The sequence below is a fragment of the Papio anubis genome, chromosome 14 (assembly GCF_008728515.1).
Source record: "Papio anubis isolate 15944 chromosome 14, Panubis1.0, whole genome shotgun sequence".
NCBI lineage: Eukaryota > Metazoa > Chordata > Mammalia > Primates > Cercopithecidae > Papio > Papio anubis.
In genome coordinates, this window is record NC_044989.1 from 90,215,390 (window position 1) to 90,236,274 (window position 20,885).

A 20,885-nucleotide genomic window follows, 5' to 3' on the forward strand; every position below is an offset into this window, starting at 1 on the left:
GCAGGTTCTTTGTGTTTCCTGTTCACCACTGTGTCTCAGTACAAAAATGTCGAATGGCTTAGTCACTTTATGTGACCGATTTGTTAAACCACTCCCACCCACAAAGCTCTGGGGGCGTACTTTAGTTCAACTGGATTTGAAATTTAAAGATCAGCATTGACTTGAGAGGTTTAGTTCAAGTGGATTAGAAACTTAAAGGTTAGCGTTGACGTGAGAGATTCAGGCCTGCCTGTGACTTGAGCTGGGGCATGAACCCAGGTTACAGCTCTCTTAAGCATCACTCTCTCCTCCTGCCCTCTGATCCATTCTCTTGGACATTCCTGAATTCACTAGAGTCACTCAAACTCCTGTGCAGCACCTCCTTGGCTGAAAGTCGGCACTGTAGAACATTTGTGAAAATAAGAGAGAGATTGGCTAGATGAATGGACAGACAAATGGAGAGACACACTGATGGGATGGATCCTCAGAACTCTCCCTCCACAACAACCAGGCCAGAGGACTGGCGAGATGGAGGCTTGGAGAAGAGAATTAGCATCATTATAACATGAAGACTTCCTCATGGGGGCCAGTCTGCCCATGACCAATCACCTCTTCCTCCCCTCTCCAGGAAGCCCAGTGCTCCAAGGGCAGCGGTCCCCAAGTGGTAGGTCCCTACCAGGTCAGCAGCCAAAATGTCCTACGGGTCTTGGCTCCCAGGCAGCAGCCTGAACAGAAAGGAGGACCCATTCAATCGTCTCGTTTGTGCTCTCCACTTGTGGAGGGGGCACTGTGCAACTGTATGTTTAAAAGATGTCTTCCTTTTTTTTTTTTTTTTTTAAATTGCTCTTGCCTGAATGGAAAGGTAGGATGACCTAAAAGGTGAAGTCACTTCCTAAGGCCATAAAGGCAGTCCTACTGGTCACCCAGGTGAGGGCGGTCTGACCTCAGAAGGGTGGAGGATGGAACGAGCCTTTGATCCCCAAGGTAGGATGGCACCCCCTAGGCAGAGGCAGGCCCGGAACTAGGTAGCAGAGCCCAGGTCTTATGCATCTAAAATTTTCTTGGTTTACTTGTGTTTTTCCACCCCTAGTGTTTAGTCAAATCTCTTTTTAAGATCTCCTGTCTGTTATCCCAACCAGAAGGAAAGCAGGAGGAAAGCAATCCGCAGCAAAAGAATTGCCATCTGCCCCACCAGCTGAGTTCTGTCACCTCTACATTAAAGTGGTCCTTCATCTTTTCTGAGCACTGAGGTGGCTCTGAAAGTTTAAGGAGGGTTCAGAGGGGAGGGAGCAGGGAGGGAGCCCAGGTGGGAAAGAGAGAGCACGGCTCCACTCTGCCGCCCAGTAGCCACTCTTCTTGAGCACAGCTGACTGCATTTCAAGGAATCTTCACCACGGTGGGAAGGCGGTGCATGTTTCTCATGGAGAATACTGCAGGGGCTAAGCCTTATGTCCCTCTTGTGGGAGTTGAAGGACACAGAAAGTGGTGGCTGAGGGACTAGAAGACAGAGTCCCTCCCACCTGCCCCACCCCTGGGCTTCAAGGCAATTTCTTTTTGACCCTAGGGGGCAGGAAGGAACCCAGCTGACACCTGGCACCCGAGTTGTGCTTTCTAACAGTGAGTTTGTTTGTCACCCTCAGCCTGGCATTGCAGCCTTGCAATTGCACCCTCTGAACCATTGCGCCCTCCCCTCGGAACCATTGCACCTCAGTGCTCTGGCTGAAGAACCAGGAGATCGGGCACAGAGGCTGGGGTATGAGCCTGCCCTGAGTAGGAAGGTGATGGCCTTGGGTGCGCAGCACTGACCACCCTCCTTTGCCCATTTCAGGGTCATAGCGAAGAATGCAGAGAGAATCCCATCCTAACTCTACAGCTGACAGGCCATGTGACTCTGGGGGAAAAACTCCACCTGGTTCCTTATCTGTAAAATAAGGAACTAAGACCCAGTAAAGCTACACTTCACAGGTTTGTTGTAAAGTTGGAATGGGTCTGAGTGCTGGGCCTGGCCCTTAGCGGGTGCTCAGGAAATACCGTGTCCTGCTCAGTTTAACTTTGTTGTTGTGCTGTCCATTTAGAGAAGCCAAAATTAACAAAAACAAACAAATAGCCCTCCTGGTCAGGCTCAGCTCTCGGCCTCCTCAGTGAGTCAGCCCTGAGCTTTCATCCAGAGGGTGCCTGTCTCTGTTTCCCTTTTTGAGCTTCCAGACTCAGCAAGCAAACACTCCCTCCTTTTACCCTGGACATGTTTTCCCTCCTATGGAAAAAGTATGAAGGCTTCTGGCGGGTCCAAGGACTTAGGAGGTGACCTGTCCTGTCCCTCTGCAGCCCAGGAAGCTGCCGAATTACAGATGTTGCTGCGGGCAGGAACCATGAGTGGAGCTCCCTGGCCTGGAGCTACAGGACAGAGGCCTCTGTCTGAACCTGGGACCTGAAGCACCGTGAGAGAAATGACTAGAGAAGGCCCCACATCCTGCCCACACAGAAAGAGCTATCATGCAAATTTGCACACACACACACACACACACACACAGAGAGAGAGAGAACCAGTGCTACTGAAGGCCTGTGGTGAGGCCAGCTGAGGCTCAGGAAGGGAGCAGAGGATGGCGGTCTGAGGTAGGCAGAGAGGATCCAGGGGAGAGATCATGGGGGTAGGGGTAAAGTGCCAAAGGGGACCCAGGACAGCTGCTGCCTGGGGAGGACAAAGACCCCTAGGGGGCTGGCGCCAGTCTGGGCCTCTCCTCCCTGGGTCCTCTCACCCCACATCCCTCACTCCTTCTGTGGGTCTCTCCAACAAAGAGCTCAGCAGCCCGGGTTCCGATCCCCATGCTAGGCGGTTCCTTGTCTGTAGGAGGAGGGGCCATGTGATGCTCTAGAGTCCTAGGAAGCTGGGAGACAGGCCTGCTCGGGGCCCACTTTTTAAAGCTGGGCCAAGGTCCGATGAACGGAGGAGTATTTATCATCAGTTGATGACAGGCCACCCTTCCCTGCACTCTAGCAGAGGAGTGACTTCAACTGTGGGATTTTAGGCCCTGGAATAAGAGGGGAATGGTGGTGTCAGGGGACTTTCCTTCCATGCAACTCCCTTTACTATGACAATAACGATTGCAGTGGGCCTTAGAGTGTCCCACACAGGCGCACTTTGAGAGTTCAGTGGTTCCTATTGCCCATCAGGACAACAGGCCTAAGCCAGAGCTAAACCAGTAAGGAGGGTCCCCTTACCTCTCCTCGAGCTTCTCCAGGATGGTCCTGGAAGGCAAGATGAAGCTGGGAGTCCCCTCATGGCCAAGTTGACTCTGAGCTCCTACAGCAACGACACCCAGAGCTGCCCCCACCCCAAACCCAGGCCTTCCAGACTCCCTCCTTCCGGAGTCTAGGGTCGAGGATCACTTGGGGCCTTTGGCCACAAAAGGTCCCACTGGGTACTCAGCCAGAGCAGTCACTGGGGACCCAGTGACACTCACAAGAGATTTAGCAAGGAACTTCCTTCACCCTTCACTATTGCAGACCTCCAGGGGCTCTGCGGGGAGCCAGGGAAGGGAAACAACAGGGGTCAGTGGGGCCAGGGCAGGGAATCTGAGAAGGGTCAGATGAGGAGGGGCAGGCTGAGGGAGGAGGGGGATGAGACAGAGAGCAGGAGGGGGGAAGAAGGGGCCTAGCCTAACCTAGGCTCATGGCAGGTGCACACGGCACTGCCAGAGCCCTCGCCTCTCCCCTGCCCACCTGCCCCAGCCCCTGCCACAAGGACCCACATATGACTCTCCACATTCCCTGCTCCCGCAGGTTCCTCCAGCCCCACCCTAGGCAGACCCACTTAACTCACCTCCAAAGGACCCAAGAAGGGATGGCTTGGCCTGGGGTCCCCAAGAGCACTTCCTGGCTGCACAGTCGGCTTGCCCAGTGAATGTGGCTGTGACGGCTGGAGCTTCCGACTTCCGCTCCTCCTCACCACAACACACACCCCTCCTGCTCCCTGCCGCCTCCCCAGGGTTCCCTAGCTGCTCAACACCTCACACTTCCTGCCTACAAGACAAGAGTCTCTCCTCCTGGGCCCAGCGCCTCCAACTCCCTTCCCCATGCCTCTGCTCCTTGGAGACCCCTACCCTGCACACTAGCCTAGAAAGAACCTGCCATGGTGGAACTGTCCTCTCCCTGCCGTGCAGGGGCCTGGGATTGAAAGGGGAAGGGGCCGCCGAGGCCTGGTCGCTAAGCAGGCCCCACCTCCTTCCTCCCTGCAGTTCCGCCCCAGGTTCTCAGTCTTGCCCTGGCTCTCAGTCCCCTGCAGGGCACCCAGTGAGAGACCGGAGGGCCCTAAGTCAGGCAATTTCTGGTTTTTAACAAACGACATTTCAGTTTTTGTCTCATGTCACTGGTAATAACGCAAGTGATACAGTTGCCTTTTAGTTACAAAGTGTCTCCCAATAGCACCTCAACCCCTCCTCACACCTACTTTATGAAGCATTAATAAACCCATCATACAGATCTGGATCTGGAGGCAAGCTCAGAGACGCTAAGCCACTGCCCAGGGTTGCACAGTTGGAAAATCCCAAAGCTGCGGTTAGAATACAGAGCCTCTGACTATGTGAACCAATGGACCTCCATTCCCCACGGCTGAATTCTCAACACATGTCCTCGAGACACAGGCCGCAGTGTCCACGAGTGTGAGTGAGGCTGGTGGGGAGCGCGCTCAACATGCCATTCTCCTCCCTCCACCCAATCTACTTCCTCAGCATCAGTGACCATCAACTTCTCTGCTGAGGCTCCACCACTCCCACCCTCCCTGAACTCTCGTTTTCACGACTCCAGCTGACCAGGAGACTCCCTCACTTGTGCACTCATATGCACACCCCAACCCAGAGTTGAGAGGGTCGGGCTCTGGCTAACCCACAGCCTCACCCCTCCCCACAGGGTGCAGAGTTCACAGGAACATACCAACATGCAGCCCGTGCACCCTGCTTCTCCACCACACTCTGGGTGCCCCAGATCCCGAGATTCTCCACTTCTGGGGCCCAAATGGCCTCCTCCCCATGTGGGCACACTGCACTGCCTGAGATTGGGTGGAGCGCTGGCAAGAGTCCTGATAGCAGAGACGGGAGCAGGTAGAGAGAGCTTGAACCTGTGGGCAGGTCACCCACCCACACGCATGTATGATACAGAGCAGGGTGAGGAAGAGAAAGGGAGGTGGAGCTGTGACACGGGCCAAAGGCTGGGGTGGGCTGTGCTGTGGCAGCAACACTCAGAGGCGGCTGAGAATCCTCCCTCCAACCTGGAGCTCCAGGCCATGATGAAGGTGGGAGGTAGGAGAATTAGGTAGGAGAATATACACTTTTTTTTTTTGGAAACAGAGTTTTGCTCTTGTTGTTGCCCAGGCTGGAGTGCAATGATGCCATCTCGGCTCACGACAACCTCCGCCTCCTAGGTTCAAGTGATTCTCCTGCCTCAGTCTCCTGAGTAGCTGGGATTACAGGCATGCTCCACCATGCCCGGCTAATTTTGTATTTTTAGTAGAGACAGGGTTTCTCCATGTTGGCCAGGCTGGTCTCCAACTCCCGACCTCAGGTGATCCACCTGCCTTGGCCTCCTATAGTGCTAGATTACAGGCGTGAGCCACCGCGCCCGGCAGGATACATTTTATATGACAGTTTGTGAGCTTTAGTCTTAACTTTCATATATTCGGACATATCAGATGGGGTCCTCCATTCTCCACTTCCTGCGGCTGGCAAATGTTGGGGGCACATTTATCTCACCGGCACCTCAAACTCAATGTTTATAAGGCAAACCTGGTTCCTTCTCTTCTCCAAGCTGTTCTTCCTCATATATTTCAGCTTTTACAACTCTCTCTCCATCAAGCTGGGTAAGTCAGAAACCTGAAGTCACGAAGACCTAAATGCAAACCCTCCACTCCAGCCCCCAGCCTCTAGGGGTGCCTCCAGCACATGGCCATGGCTCAAAGCCAGCACCTGATCCGTGTAGGCTCTATGCTACAAGCCGCTGACCTATCAGGAATAAAACACATGACCCCTGTGGAAGCTGAGGCAAGTCCATCTTGAAAGCTAACCTGCCACATTGACTTAACTGAGTGACCCCAGTTCCAAGGCAGGGCCTCTATGATTTCCAGTTTATCTATTGTTCCCTGTGTAAGAGCAAGAACTTACTGTAAGTCCATAAATGCTACCTGTGGGTCAAACAACCTTGATGATATTACACTTCCATTGTCTTACAAATTCCATCTGAACCACCCCTACCCTATGGCATATGAGCCCTGGCTGTGGGTGCTAAGGCGGGGATCCATCATCTCATCTCATCGCCGCATAAGACACCTACATGGCTTCTGTTGGAAAGTCCCCTAGCTTTCTCAGCCTCTTTCTTTCGACTTGTCAGCTTCCTCAGACTTTGGGGTAGGTTTGCTTAGGCCTGTCTACTGTAGAACAACTCCTGTTCTTAGGGAGCTTCCAGTCTACCGACAGAGAAAGAAAATAAACAATTGGACTCATGAATCAAACTTTATCATAAATTGTGAGGAATGCCCGGGAAGAAGCAGAGAGAAAAAAGAGAGCAGCGAGGGTGAGCGCACTGCCATGGGAATTCGGAAGCTGCACCATGTCCTGGTGAGGAGAGTCCAGCATGGAAGGGCATTTTCGGCTTCTAATTCCTTCCCTGAGGTGGGAAAGGTCTCCACATTTCCAGGGAATAGAAAGCAAGCCAGTGTGGTGCAGCGCAGTCCCAGAGGTCCAGGAGGGGCAGGGCCAGATCCTACAGGCACCCCAGTGGCAAGACAGGGTGCATTTTTTTTTTTTTTTTTTTGAGACAGTCTCACTCTGTCACCCAGGCTGGGGTGCAGTGGCATGATCTCAGCTCACTGCAACCTCTGCCTCCCGGATTCAAGCAATTCTCTTGCCTCTGCCTCGCAAGGAGCTGGGATTACAGGCATCTGCCACCACATCTGGCTAATTTTTGTATTTTTAGTAGAGACAGGGTTTCATCATGTAGGCCAGGTTGGTCTCAAATGCCTGACCTCAAGTGATCCACCCGCCTCAGCCTCCCAAAGTGCTGGAATTACAAGCATGAGCCACCATGTCTGGCCCAGAGTACATTTTTGTTTGTTTGTTTGTTTGTTTTTTGAGACGGAATCTCGCTCTGTCGTCCAGGCTGGAGTGCAGTGGCGCTATCTTGGCTTACTGCAATCTCCACCTCCCAAGTTCAAGCAATTCTCCTGCCTCAGCCTCCAGAGTAGCTGGGACTACAGGTGCCCGCCACCATGCCCGGCTAATTTTTTGTATTTTTAGTAGAGACAGGGTTCCACCGTGTTAGCCAGGATGGTCTCGATTTCCTGACCTCATGATCCGCCCACCTCGGCCTCCCAAAGTGCTGGGATTACAGGCGTGAGCCACCGTGCCCAGCCTTGTTTGTTTGTTTTTGAGACGGAGTCTTGCTCTGTCTCCCAGGCTGAAGTGCAGTGGGGAGATCTCAGTTCACTGCAACCTCCACCTCTTGAGTTCAAGCGATTCTACTGCCTCAGCCTCCCGAGTAACTGGGATTACTAACGTATGCCACCATACCCAGCTCATTTTTGCATTTTTAGTAGAGTTGGGGTTTCGCCATGTTGGCCAGGCTGGGTCTGGAACTCCTGTCCTCAGGTAATCCGCCCACCTTGGCCTCCCAAAGTGCTGAGATTACAGGCGTGAGCCACCACGCCCAACCCCCAGGGTGCATTTTTAAAGCAGAGAAATGACAGGTCAAAGAGTATTTGTGTATTTACTTTTAAGATCGTCCATCTGCTATATGGAGAACAGATGGATCTGTCTGCTGTATGGAGAAGAGATGGTAGAGGCTATGTAAGTTCAAGGAGACCAGTTAGGAGGCTCTGGGAGAGTCCAGGTGACAGGGGACAGTTGCTTGGCTGGGACAGTCATAGGAGAGAAGGGAGGCATAGGGCTGGGAATACATATGATTATAGAACCTGTTGCTTCATTACATTTGAGGGGTCAAGATGGGAGGGGAAGTCATGGGCAACTTCCAGATTACTGACTTAAGCAACCAGATGGGTGGTAATAATGGCATTTGCTGAAATAGGAAAGAACTAGGAGATGAGGCTCGGGAGAAAATCCAGAGTTTAACTTTTATTTATTTATTTATTTATTTATTTATTTAGAGATGGAGTTTCGCTCTTGTTGCCCAGGTTGAAATGCAATGGTGCTATCTCAGCTCACCACAACCTCCGCCTCCCGGGTTCAAGCGATTCTCCTGCCTCAGCCTCCCGAGTAGCTGGGATTACAGGCATGCGCCACCACGCATTTTGCATTTTTAGTAGAGACGGGGTTTCTCCATGTTGGTCAGGCTGGTCTTGAACTTCCGACCTCAGGTGATCTGCCCACCTCGGGCTCCCAAAGTGCTGGGATTACAGGCCTGAGCCACCGCGCCCGGCCCAGAGTTTAAGTTTTAAATATTGGATTTGAACTACCTGTGAGATATTTCAAGTAGGCAACTGAAAAACGCACCTGGAGCCCATCTGAGCTGGGAGAGGGAAGGTGGTGCCTACCCGGATGGGAGGGTACAAGTCTGCAAAGGAGACTGAAAAGGGACTGTTGTGAAGGTGAGAGAAGCAAGGGGAGAGCCATGTTCTCACAGAAGACAAGAGGTGGTTACTTCAGACGGAGGAAGTGGTTGGCTTGGTTGACTGCTGCTGAAAAGTGCAGGAAGATTAGAAGCGAAAGTGATCTATATTGTACATGGCTAGAGGTTATGGACAAGTGGGGTTGGCAGCAGATGCGGAAAACAGAAGCCAGGAGGCCAAGAGGTGAAGCGTCACCTCCTCAAGTCGGGGCTCTGCCCTCTCCAGTCCAGACTTCCTGGTAATCCATGGCTTCCTGAAGCTGAAAGGGAGGCACCAGTGATCTTCCCCCTTCCCCAAGTCCAGGCCCTGCCCCTCGGCTTAGTTATGGGTTCCCACCCTCCCCTTGACTTCTTCAAGGACTGGCCCATGTGCTTTATAGCAGAGCGCCTGGCTCACACTTGCTCCACAGCCATTTGATGAATGAATAAAGGTTGCTCAGCCTCTCTTCAAGACCGTACTAAGGGGAATGGGACTTGCCTCTCCCCGTTCCTTCCACGCAGTGGGTCTTGCATATTTTGTGTGTGTGTGTGTGTGTGTGTGTGTGTGTGTGTGTGTGTGTTGGGAGTTCCCTCCCCAGCCTGTCCTCCTCCCCACGGCACAGAAGACATACAACACAGCAGACACACAGCACAGCCAGGCAACTCTGCTGCCTCCCTCAAGGTAAGCTGCTTCCTGTTTGCCTGCAGAAGCAGCTGCTCAGCACAGGCGGCTTCTCCACACTGAGCACAGACCAGGGAGTGGAGCCCTCCTTCCAGGAGAGGGGCCCTGGGGATCTCAGCACATAGTCAGCCCCTCCTGGGAGGCAGAGGGGAGAGAGGAGAGAGGCCACCAATGAAGGAAATGGCACCTGACATAAAGCCCAGGACCCTTTCCTGAGGCCCCCAGTGTGTTGACACTTACCAGGCCCTCTCCACGCATCATCTCTAGTTCCTGGGGGGCTGGGGTCAGGGTGAGGGGCTTTATTATCTCTGGGCTACAGAACAGATGAGGAGACAGAGGGTCAGCCGCCACTTGGGCTTGCACAGGCAGGAAATGGTGAGGCTGGGATTGGACTTAGGCCTGTGGAACCCTCCAAATGCACTTTCTGCTGTACCCCGTTACCACTGCATGCTGCAGAAATGAAAACCCAGGTGGGGAGCAGGTCTTCTTCCCAAACGAGCAGAGCTAGACAGGGTAAGCCTGACTCACATCTCCCAACTGGAAGTTCACGAAAACCTTTGTGCTGATGGAGCTGAAATACTGTCCTGGGGCAGGGTGAGACAGCAGGACTGAAGCATCCAAATGGGCTCCAAATTAGTCTCCATAAAAGTCCTATGCTTTAGAGAAGGCTGAGAGTGAGGTGGCCGCATGCTCCTTTCTCCAGAAAAGGCCCTGTTCCCTCCCAGCTCTCTGACCTCCACAAGCCTCGGCCCTGGAGAAGGGCAGACAAAACACCTGTCTCCCCATCCATTCCTCTGCCCGGTAAGATGTTTACAGTCCCCCTGGCCAGCTCAGCTGTGGGCTCCCAGGATCAGAGCAGGCAGGTAGGGCTGGGCCGGGGCTTCCAATGACTGGGCACGTGGCAGGGGCCAAAGGTGCCTCTCCTTGCCGCCCGTGACCTTAGACTGGGAGGGAGAAGTCTCCTAGAGGTAGGGAAAAGAGGAAAGGGAGAACAGCCCAGCCCAGTGCTGACATCACCGACCTCTGAGCGCATGTGTGTGCTGGTGCTGCCCTGGGTGCTCTGGAGAAGGGCAGGAAGTGATTACAAAAGTGAATGACAAGCCTCCGTCTCCGCACTTGCTTGCCCAATCCCGCACCGATGCAGTGGCCTTGGGAGGCTGTCCTTACCCGCCCGTGGCCAAATGAAGCACACCCAGTGTCTGTGGACAGATGGCCAGGGACGGGGCCACCTAGGTCACAGCTCCCTGGCTCTCCTCTTCCCCAACACAAAAGCTCGCCTCAGACACTCTCAAGGTCCTTCTCCTGGGCTCTTTCCCAGCTCTCTGTTTTTTAGATAAGCCCATGTTGTGGGCCTGTCCTTTCCACGTGAGCAGTGAGTTGCGCACTGTGGTTATTCACCCTCTCTCCCCAGCCCCCTTGGCACCAGAAGGCACCCACAAAACATCTGCTGAAACACATGTGCACGCAGTTACTTATAATGGCAAAAATGCTCACAGCCTCAATATCCACAATAGGGAACGAGATAAATGAATAGATTACTGGGTAGCCATATAGCCATATGGTGAACCTAGGCAACATTTAGCCATCTTGTTTTTAAAGAGTATCTAATGAAATGGAAAGATGCTCACAGAATTTTGTTAAACAAGAAAACTATTTATAATTCCACTATAGTCCCAAGTTTTTTGTTTGTTTTGTTTGTTTGTTTGTTTGTTTGAGATGGAGTGTTGATCTGTCGCCCAGCCTAGAGTGCAGTGGTGCTATCTCGGCTCACTACAACTTCTGCCTCCCAGGTTCAAGCAATTCTCCTGCCTCAGCCTCCCAAGTAGCTGGGACTACAGGTGCACGCCACCACGCTCGGCTATTTTTTTTCATTTTTAGTAGAGACAGGGTTTCACCATATTGGTCAGGCTGGTCTCGAACTCCTGACCTCAGGCGATCCACCTGCCTCGGCCTCCCAAAGTGCTAGAATTACAGGCGTGAGCCACTGTGCCTGGCCTATGGTCCCAATTTAAAAAAAAAACTTGTTTGTGTTTGTGTATTTAGGCAATAAAACATCAAGCATTGATTGACAGTAGCTATCTGTGCCTGACAACAGTATACATGATTTCAATTTCTTCATGCTTGTTTCATATGTATTCAATTTTTAAAAATAAATATACTTTATGTCTGTCATCAGCAAAAATAATAAAGTTACTGTTTCTGCCCCTTCCCTTTCCCCTACTGAGTTAGGTACATGGCCTTGAACTTTAACTATCTAACAAGCCAGCTACTACTTTTGTTGGCTCCCATGTACATATGAATAAAACCTTTTTCTTCTGTTAATCTGGCTTTTGTCAGTTTAATTTGCAGGTCTCAGTCCCTAAACCTAAGAAGGAAGAGGAAAAGGGTTATTTCCTCCCCTACCTAGGATTAGGGTAAAGCACCTACCCCAAGATTACCTTCTCCATGAACCCACAAATCTGAGGCTGTGTTTGCCTACGTGGATAGGTGGTACACATACTGAACATTAATAGCTAATCATTTATTCGAATATGCACTAGAATAGGATATAGTGTAGCAAACCTGTGATTTAGGAAAACGCTAAAGTAGAAAACATCTACTTTATCTTGTTAAGTATATGTATTCAAAGAAAAATATTAAGTATTATTTAATAATATAATTCAATATCAAAACTCTCATCTCAAAAATTATAGTAGGGATATGTAAATGAGCGGACTCTTTGTGCAGCTGGAGCTGACCTTTGCAGCATGTTCTCCTTTGGAGAAAGAGCTGAAAGTCTTCCTTGCAATGCTCATTAGCCCTGATTGGCCACCAATCGCTGAATAGGAATTCAAGTGGGTATGAGTTGCAGAAAAGCAAAGCTCTAGCATTAAACAGAGAACAGGTGTGCTCTCACACAGTGAAGGAGGAAGACAAACTCAGAGCAGGACATTTCCTGGGCCTTGTAAAGGGTCACGTATTCCCCTGGGGAGGTTCACGCTTAACCCTGCCCATAGCAACAAAGCCGTGAGCTTCGCAGTGCCCTCTGCAGCAGCAAGGGCTGACGCACGCTCTGTCCACCGTCATCTTCAGAAGACGAAAGAGACAGCTAGTTTGGCAGCTCCTAGCAGGAAGAGCACTGGGGCCTCGGAGCTCATATCCCTAGAGGACAGCCTGCACACCTAAGCTTCCTGGGGGCGTTTCCCTCCTCTCTGACTCAATACATCTATGCATCCTCCAAGGCAGAACTGAGAGCTCCAAAAAGGCAGAGTCCACTCATTGGGCCTTGTTGTGTATACCCACCTCCCATCCCTCCCCTGCTCAGGCTCCACAGCAGCACGGAGTCCATGCCAAGAGGATCATTTCCAGAGGTTGTCAAGCCAGGAAAGGGCAGAGTTCAAAAGGTCACCATGTATTCTTGCCTGGCCCACGCTGTCCATCAGCTCCTCCCTGTAAACCTGCCCCATGCTCTGTTCTGGTTGGGCATCTCTCCCCCTCACATTCTTCTGTGAGGACCTCACCCAGTCCCACATGTTAACCTCCTACCTACTCACTAAAGGTTCTCAATTCTCTCTCTAGCCTAGCATCTTAATTACCAGCAGGAATCTTCTAGCTGGATGTACAGCAGAGCATCAGACTTCACAGCCTGCTCACATGCCCGTAAGCATCCTTCCCATCCCATGCCCATGCCTGCGCCTCCCAGGACCTGTCTAGACAGGCATCACATCCACCAGCTTCCCAAGTTAGCAACCTTGGCACCAGCCCAGGCCCCTCTCCCCTCATGGCTTTGGTCCCCAGTCCTGCTGAATCCTCCTCCCCTGCGGGTCCCTGGGCTCCACCCCCTCACAGAGCGCCTCCTTGCTTTCCTGGAGAACTGCAGCAACTGCCTGCCTAATTCTCCACTGGGAGATCACTCCTGCCCTAGAAAATCTTTACCTGGCACCCTCCTCCCCCATTCCCCAACAAAGCCCCTAACTGCCTCTTTCTTCCATTGCTTTAAGGAATGACCAACCCTGTTGTCTGAGACCTCTCCAGCCTCTCCTAGGACCACACACTGGCACACCCTGACCTATGGCCCCAGCAGGCCATGAGTTCTTCCCTCAATGTTCTTGGCATGTTCACACATCCTCTCGGACAGCTCTCAATTCCTTCCCCAGTCCTCTTCATCCTTTGAGGCTCACCCCATAATGCCAATTCTCCTTACAATCTTTCTAGACCAATCCAATAGGAATTGACTATTACAATAATTCTGTAACTCCAGCTACAGAGTACAATGCAACAATCAGAAGCAACAAACCAAGAGTACACACTGCAGTCAAATAGATCTTTTAAAAAATAGTGCTGGTGGCTGGGTGCGGTAGCTTATGCCTATAATCCCAACACTTCATGAGGCCAAGGAGGGTGGATCATGAGGTCAGGCGTTCAAGACCAGCTTGACCAAGATGGTGAAACCCCATCTCTACTAAAAATACAACAATTAGCCAGGCACGGTGGCAGGCACCTGTAATCACAGCTACTGGGGTGACTAAGGCAGGAGAATCGCTTGAACCTGGGGAGGGGCAGAGGTTGCAGTGAGCCGAGATCACACCACTGCACTCCAGCCTGGGAGACAGAGTAAGACTCCCTCTCAAAAAAAAAAAAAAAAAGAAAAACATAGTGCCGGTTAGCCAGGGGTGGTGGCTCACACCTGTAATCTCTGCACTTTGAGGGGCCGAGGCAGGTGGATCACTTGAGGTCAGGAGTTTGAGACCAGCCTGGCCAACATGGTGAAACCCCATCTCTACTAAAAGTACAAAGATTAGCCAAGCGTGTTCACTTGAACCCACGAGGCAGGGGATGCAATGAGCCAAGATTGTTGACAGAGTGACACTCTGTCTCAAAGAAAAAAAAAGTGCTGGTTTTAAAAAGAAAGAAAAATATAATTATTTATAGGGTGAAGCAATTGTGACCCCATAAAGATGGGGTCTCATTCTGTTGCTGAGGCTCTAGTACAGTGATGCTATCGTAACTCACTGCAGCCTCAAACTTCTGGGCTCAAGTGATCCTCCAGCCTCAGCCTCCCAAGTAGCTAGGACTATAGGAGTGCACCACCACACCTGGCTAATTTTTGTTTATTATTACCTTTTTCTTTTTGTAGAGAAGAGTCTTGCTATGTTGCCCAGGTTGGTCTTGAACTCCTGGCCTCAGGCAATCCTCCCGCCTTAGCATCCCAAAAGGCTGGGATTATAGGCATAAGCCACTGTGCCCAGCCCCATAGTGCAATTTATGTAGGGTTAAAAATAGATGCATATATAAATCAACATCATATACCTTTCTAAAATACATCCAGATCTAAGGATAAACCTATCATAAATACGTCAGAGTAGCTGCTGCTCATGAGGGTAGGGTTAGAGGGTAAGTGTGAGGGGAAACCACTGGGACTAGGAATGAGGGATGAAGAGGAAATGATAATTCAATAACAACAATGAAAATTCAATTGAAAACATAGGCCAAGTATGTGAACAGCCCACAGAAATACAAATAGCTTGTAAGTCCTGTAACACCACTCACTAGAAAGAAAGACCTATTAAAACTATAGCATGATGGCATTTTTTTCATCTGTCAAATTGGCAAGGGCAAAAAGTTGAAGATACATCAAGTTGGTGGAGCCGAGGGGAAAGCAGCACACTCCTAAGTACAAAGACATGCATGCCTTCGGAAGGCAGGCTGCCAGTAACTTTTAAACCACATTTATGAATTCCTCCTGCTGAAACAGTCGCAAAACTGAGATTATATAGGTACAGGGATGCTTAATGTGTTATTGTCCATCACGGCAAACAGAAATGGGGGAAACAGCTTGTAAACCCACAGTGCACTGGCTAGATAAATACGGTAGCCCATTCAATGAGATACAGTATCATACATGTACTTAAAAAGGATGAAGGCGGGGTGTGGTGGCTCACGACTGTAATCCCAGCACTTTGGGAGGCTGGCCAAGGTGGGAGGATTGCTTGAGGCTAGCAGTTTGAGACCAGCCTGGGCAACATGGTGACACTCCCATCTCTACAAAAATTACAAAATTTAGCCTGGCGTGGTGTTGCCTGCCTGTGGTCCCAGCTACTGGGCAGGGGTTGGGCAGGGCAGGGCACTGAGGCTGGAGGATTGCTTGAGCCCAGGAGGTTGGGCTGCAGTGAGCCATGACTATACCACTGCACTCTGGCCTGGGTGACAGAGTGAGATCTTGTTTCAAAAAAAGAAAAAGCCAGGCGTGGTGGCTCATGCCTGTAATCCCAGCACTTTGGAAGACCGAGGCGGGTGGATCATGAAGTCAAGAGATCGAGACCATCATGGCCAACATGGTGAAACCCCATCTCTACTAAAACTACAAAAATTAGCTGGTTGTGGTAGTGCACGCCTGTAGTCTCAGCTACTCAGGAGGCTGAGGTGGAAGAATCACTTGACCCGGGAGGCGGAGCTTGCAGTGAGCCGAGATCATGCCACTGCACTCCAGCCTGGCGACAGAGCGAGACTCCATCTCAAAAAAAAAAAAAAAGAAAAATGAAACCTGTCTATATGTCTTGAAGCAGAATGATTGTTAAGTATATAAAATAAAAGAAGTGCATACCTAGTATTATTTCCTACTATTTATGTTTTAAAAAAAGAAGAAGACAGGAAAGGTATATATACATACATGCTTGTTTACAAATAGAATATGTCGCTCTGAAAGTATCCTCAAGAAATCGCCTCCGAGGAGAATTGGGGATGACAGGATAGGAGAGGGAAAGAGATTTTTCACTGTGTATCTTAACGGCTGTTTGCATTAATATTTTATTTTATTATTTTTTGTTTGTTTGTTTTTTATTTTTTTTTTTTTGAGACAGAGTTTCACTCTTGTTGCTCAGGCTGGATGGAGTGCAATGGCGCAATCTCGGCTCACCGCAACCTCCGCCTCCCGGGTTCAAGCAATTCTCCTGCCTCAGCCTCTCGAGTAGCTGGGATTACAGGCACGTGTCACCACACCTGGCTAATTTTGCATTTTTGGTAGAGACAGGGTTTCTCCATGTTGGTCAGGTTGGTCTTGAACTCTCGACTTCAGTTGATCCGCCTGCCTTGGCCTCCCAAAGTGCTGGGATTACAGGTGTGAGCCACTGCACGCGGCCAGTACTATCTTAAAAACATCTTTTTAGAAGAAGGAGAGAAGTAGAATGTGCTCAAACCCAGCAGCTGTCTTCTCTCTAACCATCTGTTGTCACGCACTGTGGACAAAACCTGCCCTCCTGGTCTTATGCCATCCTCCTGCTTTAGCATCCTGGGCACAAGGCTGAGCCCCAGCTAACTGGATCTGACCCACTGACCTACCGCACCCTATGTAGTCCTCACCCTGCACCTGCATCCTCACCATGACCTGAGACCAGTATTTGTGGAATATATCTCATGGCCACAACTATTTTATTTTATTTTTATTTTATTTATTGTTTCTTTTTGAGACAGAGTCTCGTTCTGTCGCCCACGCTGGGAAACAGTGGCACAATCTCGGCTCACTGCAACCTCCACCTTCGGGGTTCAAGTGATTCTCATGCCTCAGCCTCCCAAGTAGCTGGGAATACAGGCGCAAGCCATCACGCCTGGCTAAGTTTTGTATTTTTCTTTCTTTCTTTTCTTTTTCTTTTTCTTTTTTTTTTTTTTTTAAGTAGAGATGGGGTTTCACCATGTTGGCCAGGTTGGTCTTGAACTCCGAATCTTGAGTCATCTGCCAACCTCGGCCTCCCAAAGTGCTGGGATTACAGGCGGGAGCTACTGCGCCCGGCCGACCACGACTGTTTTATAAAGGGACCAATTTCATTTGCCAACTAGGAGCTTCTCCAAAAGTTAGGGCAGGCAGAAGTCCATTTGGTGGACAGAATCTCTCCAAAATCTGGGCCCAAGGTTGGCTCTCTGACATTGTTACAGAATAGTGTGAGAGCGCTTGACTCAAAAATGGCACTGCCTGATGGCAAATTCTGATTCTTCACTTACTACCCATGTAACCTTGGCCAACTTTCTTACTCTCTCTGGGCCTCAGTTTTCTCATCTGTGAAGTGGGATCAAAACAGTATAAACTGCATAGACTTTCTGGGAGAATTATTTGTGTTACTGCACACAAGTTACCCAAAGGAGGGTCTGGCATATAGTATGTGTTCAATAAATGCTAATGATTTATATGCTCTTGGGCTGGTTTGTTTTTTAAGAAAAACCTGCTAATGAGATCGTATCATAGTTTTAAGGATGGAAAAAAATAGGTTATTGGAATTTTCCCAGAAGGCAGGTTTTTTCTCATCTTCCATTCCCTGGGCATTTATTAGGTTGGTGCAAAAGCTATTGTGGTTTTTGCCATTAAAAGTAATGGCAAACGTCACAGTTGCTTTTGCACCAACCTAATACTAAATCTGAAAACCTCAGGGTCTGCTGCCCACTATAATTCTCTCTGTGTGGCCCCATAATGTTATTTTTATTATTTTATTTTATTTTATTTTTGAGGCAGGGTCTCACTCTGTTGTCCAGGCAGGAGTGCAGTGGCATAATCTCTGCTCACTGCAACTTCTGCCTCCTGGGTTCAAGCGATTCTCATGCCTCAGTCTCCCGAGTAGCTGGGATTACAGGAAAGCGCCACCACTCCTGGCTAATTTTTGTATTTTTAGCAGAGACGGGATTTCACCATGTTAGTCAGGCTGCCTGTAAAGTTTTGAAGGACACAGGGTGTAAGAAAAGCAAATGATACCTCTCCCCCCAAAAGACATGCTCTCCATCTCTGTCGATCACCTCTTGCCCTACTTGGCATAAACCACCAGTCCTGTCCACAAGTTGGCGATTGTAAATCTTCCTGCCACAGCAATGCATTTTCACGCCTCGCTCTGGCTTCAGGGCCTTTGCACTTGCTGTTCCCTCTGCCTGCAATGTTCTTCCCCCAGGTAGTCACACGGCTATGTCCCACATTCATTCAGGTCTCTGCTCGAATTTCATCTCAGCACAGCCTGTCCTGACTACTCTGTTGGACACAGCAGCCCCTATCAACCTTAACCCCTTAAGCTGCTTTGCTTTTCTTCACTTCCTTCATCTGACACCACATTAAAATTGCTATGTTGTTTATTGTCTGTTTTTCTCACAAGAAATAAGCTCTATGAGACGAAGGATTGTCTTGTTTACTGATGTATCCTTAAAACCTGGAATAGTGCCTGGAACATACAGGCCCTCAATAAATATTTGTTGAATAACTATACAAATGAGTGAGTGAGTCAATACACCATGTTTTCTGGGAATCTTTTTTTTTTTTTTTTTTTTTTTGAGACGGAGTCTCACTCTGTCGCCCAGGCTGGAGTGCAGTGGCGCGATCTCGGCTCACTGCAAGCTCCGCCTCCCGGGTTCACGCCATTCTCCTGCCTCAGCCTCCCGAGTAGCTGGGACTACAGGACTACAGGCGCCCACCACCTCGCCCGGCTAATTTTTTGTATTTTTAGTAGAGACGGGGTTTCACCGTGGTCTCGATCTCCTGACCTTGTGATCCACCCACCTGAGCCTCCCAAAGTGCTGGGATTACAGGCGTGAGCCACCACGCCCGGCTGGGAATCTTAATCTCTGTCTTAGATTTAAGCTTCCCAATAAGAAACGTACTCTTAGAGAGGAGCTACTCACCACTAGTCCATTAGAATCTCAATCTCTGTCTTAGATTTAAGCTTCCCAATAAGAAACATACTCTTAGAGAGGGGCTACTCACCACTAGTCCCTTTCTCACTGATCTCTTATAGGCAGCTTATAAACTCCCTGCTCACAGGAACAGAGGGCACCTCATCCTGTGTCCCTAGATTTTGAGGACCTGAACATGGGACCATTTTCCCATCTAATTTGGAAAGTCTGTTTGCTGCACTTTCTAGCTAAGGCCCAAATCCTCTTATACGTTTCACTGTCATGCCCCATATCCTTCTTATTGGAAATTTTCCAGTGTTGTTTTTTCAGCATTTATTGCTCTCTGAAATGATGTCATTCAGCTGCTTACTTGCTTATTTTCTCTCTCCAACCCATATGCAAATAAGAGCAGTAGTATTCGCAGTGCCTACATTCGTAGTTGGCACTCAGTAAATACCTGCTGGACGAATGAAGGAATGAATGTATCTTCTTTATATGCCTCACATAGAGGAAATATCACGTCTGGAAGAAAAGAATGAATCATTTGGCGCTACACACTGTCTAAACCTGACCCTGGTGTGTTCTTTATGTGGAGAGTCTCATGGACATCCAATTAGTTGCTAATTACATTCAATCAGCTCTGGACTCAGGAGGGGCCAAGCCTGAGATTCAAGGGCAGGTGGGGCTTACCTTGCCCAGTCTTACTTTGATACTGTCCCCCAACCTAGACATGCAGACCGTGGACACAGAGGTCTGGCGAGCGCATTGACCAGAGCAGCAAGTCCATCCTGCAGCATGGAAAAATCCAGCAAAGAACTCACATTCTTACCTCCATCATCCTACGGAAAAGATGAGCTAGACAATTCTAGAGCCAGAAAGAAATCCTAGAGGGATATGAGTTTGTCAGCTGAGTAGACACTGTTTACCTTCCCAGAAATCTCTGATACTTTCTTGCTAGACACACCTAGGAGAAGGGCCAGCACCCAAGGGGATAGGGAAGAGCTGCCTGGTCCTCTAGCCCAGTGCACTCCTGGGGGGGCAGCTCCCACCAAGCAGGGGCCAGCAGGGGCCAGCCTGGCCTGGTCATGAGCACCAGAAACCACTGAGGCACGGGGCAATGAGCGATTAGGAGCAAAGCCCTCAGTGTGGCCTGATTCTGACACTTGGGTCTTTAAGGGCTTCTGCTCGCCAGCGGGGCTTGGAGCCAGGATCCAGCAGCGCAGCTGGAGTAGCCCACAGCGAGAGAGCCCAGGCTGATTCTTTCAGTGGAGAAAGTGTCCCCTTGCTGTCCCAGTCTCCGCCACTTGGTTAGGCTGGATTCTCAGGGTCCCCTGCTCGCTCTCAACCCTCTTTCCGGCTCCAGGGACCCTTACCCTCAGCGACAGCCGCTCCGCAGGTGCTCACCCGCTTGGCGAGACCGGTGCGTGGCACACAGTCACTGTTGAGGGCGGCGACGGCGGGGGGTGCCCCCGCCCGGCCCAGGCCTCCCCACGATCCCTTACCCATTTCCCGCCGGGCTCCTGCTCCGGCCTCCCGCCGGCCCGGGCGCCCCATGGCCCCGCGCCCAGGCGCCAGCCGTGGGCAGCGAGAGCTGTGGGGCCTCGGCTGCGCGGGGGGCTGGGCCAGTCCAGCTCCGGGCGCTCACAGGAGGGACTCGGTTTCCGGGACTGCAGGCTGGCGGGCTGGTGGCGGCGCAGGGCGGGGAGGGGCGGGCTGAGACCGGGCCAGGGTTGGGGTGTGGGGGGGCGAAGCTGTCGGACTGGTCTGACCGCGGTGACGCCGGGCTGGGCCGCCAGGCAGGCCGGGTACCTCCTGCACGCCCCGAACCGCACTGCCTGACCTGTGCGCTAGCGAGCTGCAGGCACTCCAAAGCCCTCTGGCTCTTTTTCCAGTACCTAAACCGGAAACTGAGGCCTGCCCTAGATACGTGCAAGCCTTGAAAGGGATTGTTTGGAGTTCTTACAAACCCCTTATTCATTTACTATTCACTGGGCACAAGAAAAAGTTGCATTATTTG

At 50.6% G+C, this 20,885-nt stretch overlaps 1 protein-coding gene across 9 annotated transcripts in view; it reads right to left on the reverse strand.

Moving 5' to 3' along the window:
* The window catches only part of PSD4 (pleckstrin and Sec7 domain containing 4), a 45,760-nt gene extending 25,263 nt beyond the window's left edge, over window positions 1-20,497 (reverse strand). Inside the window, exons 1-2 of one of the 9 annotated variants that reach the window (XM_031655347.1) lie at window positions 3,800-4,190; window positions 3,199-3,225 (exon numbers count right to left, since the gene is read on the reverse strand). The gene's annotated coding sequence lies outside the window, so the exon portion shown is untranslated. Of the gene's footprint in view, window positions 1-3,198; window positions 3,497-3,799; window positions 4,204-20,370 lie in introns of those variants that run through there. The other 8 variants (XM_031655349.1, XM_031655354.1, XM_031655353.1 and 5 more) reach the window with 8 other exon arrangements.
* Between the last annotated feature and the right edge of the window lie 388 nt (window positions 20,498-20,885).